We start from the raw sequence: 6,000 nt of genomic DNA on the forward strand, positions 1-6,000 counted from the left end.
GATTTAACTCAATCATCACCGGAGAACACTAAAAAGTCCAAAGCTTCAAAGAGACTAAAATTTGATGAACCTGGTGGGGAATTTATTTTCAAACCACGAAGGCCGGTTACAAGGAAACAAATCAGGGAAGCTGAGAAGCTGCATAAAGGAGAGAAAGTTTTAAAGATGCCCAGAACAGAGGTAGTTGAAGAGCTGTCTAGAACAGAGGAGGCAAAACAAATCAAGCAAAAAGGCAAGAACAGAACAGTCATTATTTCCCAAGGGGGAAATATCATAGCCATAAAGAACCAGATGGAGGCAGCAAAAGATGAAATTGCCAAAGCAAAGAATGTCACTAGGGAGCGTGCAGTCAGGTATGCCAACTATCGAAGAGCTGTGTTAAAAGGTAGTAAACACCTAGTGGGTCAAGTAGATTCAGTGGCTGATGTATATACATGGACAGTTCCAGCTCCAAGCTAAACTCATTGAAATGCAGAGCTAGAAAAATAAGAACATGCGTTTAAGAGCTGAAAACAAAGCTTTAAGAAAGAAGAATCAGAAATTTGCAAAGGGAACACCTCAGTGACATGAAAGGGATCAAAGGAAGCTGCTACAACCATTCAACATATGCCAGGTGTACCTTTAACAAAAGGTGAAATTTTTTAACCTAAGTTTAAGATTTTTGGTTATAAAGCCACTTTATCCTCGGTGATTAGGGTTTTGAGGGAGCTGCATACGAGAAGTTGTTTGGCACACCTGTCCATCAGAGAAGCTTCCAGCACATTTGGGAATATGGTGATGCTCGTTATTTTTGGGGTATTAAAGAGCTGGGAACATGCTGCTTAATTTTTGAAGAATGGTGGGAGACAAGGACCGGAAAAACAGGGGTTTTATCCTTATGATTAATGAACCATCAGCGCATTCAGCATCCAAGGCTAGCTTGTTCATTGCATCTTTCTCTCAGCTATCTCGGCCAAACCTTAAGGAGACAGGTGTCAAGGATCAAGAAAGAATCATGCTACGAGGAGAATAAAATCAGAGTTTTAGTTTAGTTAGGACTCTTTGTAATTACAGCTCAGCACTTAATGTATTTAATGAGTTAGTTAAATGGTAGATAGGGGTAATTAGTAGCAGTCATCGAGCTCCCCTCATGCTGGAGGAGGAAGCTCAAATTAGTTAAGGGTGTACCTCTATATATAGATCAAACTTTGATGTAATGAGGGTTGGATGTTTTTGAGAAACAGAGTTTATTTTGGCTTATGTAAGAACTTGTTTTCAGTAATACAAATGACTGCTTCTTCTTCTCAGGATTCATACATTGTTTCAGATGCTCAAGATATATGTGTTTTGTTTTATCCTTTATGTTTTACAGCTTTATAGATACACAATCACTCAGAATTCACTCTGCTGCTCTGATTTCCTGTGTGTATTTGTAAGTTGAGGTTTATTTGAGAGGTGTCTTGAGTATTTAAACATTACATGCCCTGACTTCCATGAATGAGTGGTTTTATAGTTTGCTGAAATAATGATTAACTCCATGAGCCCAATGGAAATCTTTGTAAGGTCTGTCCAGCCAATTCATATGTTAAATTTACTTTGCAAGAGTTAGCCATCTCATCAATATTTAAAATCAGTAACCCCTTTGAGAGAGCCCTCTCAGGCTAAGGAGGCTAAGCCTTAGTCAAAAGTCTGGTTTGAAATAGTTACACAGAGTCTGACTGATTAGCAGCCTTCAGTGCTTGATTTTGTGATAACATTTTGGTGCGTCTGCCGGGAGCCTGAAGATTACTCATTCCCGAAATTTTAAGATTGAACTTCTGAAGGTAGCAGGAGCTCAAAAAGGTTTTCGAGGCTGCATTCTACCTTGGTGACTCCATTAATTCTTAAAGTTTAAAAGGTGGCTTCGAGAGGAAGATATACAAGGAGTAATCCTGACCCAAACCCACCTAGTCCTGTGGAGAATCCTAATATCATCTCAAGGAGTAGACAAAGATTTTCTGATATACCAGGTATTTCAAATATTTCAAAGTCTTTGTTTCCTGAGTTTTCTAGAAGTCCTGAAGATAAAATTGTTGATGATAAAATTCAAGAAGTTTTGTTGAGGTCTGAAAACGAAGAAGAACTTATTGGTATCATTTTGGATTTACAAAAGAGAGGCATTGATACTTCATCTTTAGTGTCACAAAAAGATAAAGAAGAGTTTTGGGAAATTGTTACTTCTGAATTGTTATTAGAGGAGGAGGACTTGAAACAGCTCAAGGAGCTTGACCCTTTTGAAGTTTTGCTTAAATCTAAAACTGGTTTACCTCTCCCAAATTGGAGTTCTTTTGTCAGTGGTTTACAAAGTCCCAATAGTCCTTTCTGTACTCATACTTTATCTTCTGCCTCTGCTAGTCCAAATAGTCCTCAGATAACATCTCATACTAGTTCTGGTCCTTCTGGTCATACAATACCTGTTGTCACTGTTCCTCCATTCATTATGGTTGTACCTGCTAGGTATGCTCCTCTAGCTCTCCCTGCTGTTTTGCATGATCTCCCTAGTAAATATGCTGCTAGAATTCCAACATGGGGAGGAGATGAAGACATTACAGCTGAAGAACATGTGGATAGATTCAATGATTTTATTGACAGGGAAGAAGTGGATGATGAAGATGTAAAATTAAGACTGTTTGCTCAAACTTTTATTGGGGAAGTCCGAAAATGATTTAAAGCCTTGGGAGCTGGTAGCATTCATAGTTGGGCTGAGTTTGAAGATAGTTTTCTGAGGAAATGGGGAAATAGAACTAATCCTGTTCAAGCTCTCACTGAATATAATAGTCTAAGAAGAGCTCCAGATGAAACTGTTCAAAACTTTTCTAAGAGGTTTAATAAAGTATATAATTCCATTCCAGCACATTTGAAACCTCCTGGAGCTTTGGCACAGTTAAGATATGCTGAGTCCTTTGACTCAGATTTCTCTCTTTTACTCAGAGAAAGAGAGTCTGCTACTCTGGCTGAAATGCAAAATGATGCAATCAAGGTAGATGTGAATATGCTTGCTGCTAAGAAGTCGAAGATGGCAAAGACTAAGATAAAGGAAGAGGAGAAGCCTTCTACCTCTGCTCAAGAAGATAAATTTGAAACCATGATGAAAACCATGGAGAAATTGATGGACCAATTAGCACTTGGGAATACTGCTGCTCCCCAAGCACAACAAGAGCCACGGTTTAGGAACCCTCAATTTAGAAGGCCTCAAAATCAGCAAAGGCCAAGAGACAGTAGAAATCAGCAGGCAGATCCTCCAGTGAGACCTCCTTTCCAACAAAACATGGTGGATGAAGAAGAAGTACCTGAGGAATCTATTCATTGTTTTGGTGAAGAAGATTCAGAAATTTTCTTAACGAAGGAGGAACATGATGAGTCCAGCCAGTTAAAAGCAAAAGAGGAGCCTTCAGATTTCTTAAAGGGTTATCAGCATGCCATATTTGAGATTCAGAAGCAGTACAATCTCAGAAACCGAGATGTCCCTATTACAACAAATAAAGCACAACCCAAGAAGAATATTTCAAAGGCAGTTGAAGATAAAAAGGAAAAGTCAAAGCAGATTGATGGTAAAGGTGATTCCCCTCTTGATAGGAAGGATATTCAAACCCCTGCTCCTCCTAAGGAAGTTGAAAAGTCTACTTCTGTTTTTAATATAGAAAATGAGATTGCAAAAATTAAAATATCAGTCCCATTCAATGAAATCCTGAAAGTAGACAAATATAGAAGCAAGATTGTGGAAATGCTTAATTCTCCACCAGGAGGAGCTGATATTCTAAATGTGCAAGAGGATAATCCTATTATCTGTTTAGGTCCAAGACTTGAGGATGAACAAAATGATGAGTTTCCTCATTTTTATATAAGCATTAATATCCATGATATGACTCTACATAATGCTATGCTGGATTCAGGGGCATCACATAATCTCATGCCTAAGGTAATCATGGAAAGACTGGGATTAGAAGTAACTAGACCATACAAGGACTTATTTTCTTTTGATTCAAAGAGAGTTCATTGTATTGGGTTTATAAAAGATGTTGTTGTGGCACTCACACAAATCCCAGCAAAAACAACTGTCATGGACATTGTTGTTGCAGACATTCCACCTAAGTTTGGGATGCTTCTTTCAAGGTCATGGGCAGCAAAAATCAAGGGTACCATGCAAATCGATCTGACATATGCTACCATTCCAGTGTTTGGTGAACAAAGAAGGTTGTATTGTGAAACAAGGATGGCATATATGGTAAGCAGCAAGGACAAGCCTCAGAATTTTCCTATTTACTCTTGTGATACAGGCCTTGGATCAGCTATTCTTTTCAATGAATCAGTTGGAAAAGAATCACAAGATGAACATGCAGAAAATCAGTGTCAGGAGGTACAGCAAAGAAATGAAAGAGACATCACTGGTTGTTGGTCCCTATACTTTGATGGAGCAGCAGGAAAAGAAGGCGCAGGAGCTGGGATTTGGATCACTAGTCCAACTGAAGAAAGTAAGTTTCTGTCATACAAACTTAACTTTGATTGTACCAATAACATGGCTGAGTATGAATCTCTGGTATTAGGCTTAGAAACCTTGATAGAGTTGAAGGCAAAGAACATTGCTGTTTGTGGAGATTCTGAATTAATTATAAAGCAAGTTCAAGGTGCATATCAAACAAAGGATGCAAGGATGAGAGCCTACAGAAATTTAGTGTTGGAATTGTTGGAAAAATTTCAATCCTATACCTTCAGTATAAAAACCAGAGATCAAAATTCTGTTGCAGATTCTCTTGTTGTTGCAGCTAGTCTTTTTATTATTCCTAAACATTCTTCTGATAGCTATGAGGTGAAGGTTCGCCATAGACCAGTCATCCCAGACAATATCATAAACTGGCAAGTCTTTGAAGATGATCAGCAGGTAAGAAATTTTCTTGAATTGAAAGAGGAATTTGAGCATAATCAAATAGATCAGCAGAATATGTTAACAGAGACAAGGGAAAAATCTGAAGTGTTGCAGCTACAAAACAACCTAATTCCTAAAGGCCTTATTCCACTTGAAAAGTTATTTGATCAAAATGATGTGTTTAAAGCACCAAGATTGCAAACTAATGAAGAGGAAATAGAAAGCTGTAATTTAGGTGACTCAGTTGTGCCTAAATTAGTCAAGATTTCAAAGTTCTTATCAGCTGATATGAAGGTCAAATATGTTGAAATGATGAAGAAGTTTATTGATGTTTTCGCATGGAGCTATGCTGATCTGAAGCAGTATGATTCTTCAATCATACAACATACCATCCCAATTAAGCAAAATGAGAAGCCTTTTAAGCAGAAATTAAGGAGGATCAATCCCCTTCTGATGCCACTAATTGAAAAGGAAGTGAAAAAGCTTTTTGATGCAAAAATTATTGTTCCAATCAGATTCTCAAATTGGCTTGCTAACTTGGTACCAGTCAGGAAAAAGAATGGGGAGATTAGAATCTGCATAGACTTCAGGAACTTAAACAAGGCTTCACTGAAAGATAATTACCCTCTTCCTAAAATGGATCTCATTTTGAAAAATATTGTTGGTTCCCAAAGAATGTCTATGCTGGATGGCTTCTCAGGGTATAATCAGATCCTTGTTCATCCAGATGATCAGGAGAAGATAGCTTTCACTACACCATGGGGCACATTTATGTATGCAAAGATGCCTTTTGGCCTCATGAATGCAGGAGCGACTTTCCAGAGGGCTATGGACATTGCTTTTGCTGAAGAAAAAGATAAATCAGTGGTGGTATATCTTGATGATATCACAGTCTTTTCAAAAAGAGAAGAAGATCACTTAAAGCACCTTGAAAGGATCTTACTAAAGTGTAGGAGGTTTGGTATTTCTTTAAACCCAACCAAAAGTATCTTTGCTCTAACCTCTGGCAAATTGCTTGGACATATTATTTCTGAAGAGGGAATTAGGATTGATCCTAATAGAGTTAGTGCTATTCAAAGGTTAGATTTGCCAAGGAGCAAGAAAGAGGTTCAATCCTT

The sequence above is a fragment of the Pinus tabuliformis genome, chromosome J (genome assembly GCF_031772625.1).
Source record: "Pinus tabuliformis cultivar Carrire ecotype Pingquan chromosome J, CPIR1, whole genome shotgun sequence".
Taxonomy (NCBI): Eukaryota; Viridiplantae; Streptophyta; class Pinopsida; order Pinales; family Pinaceae; genus Pinus; species Pinus tabuliformis.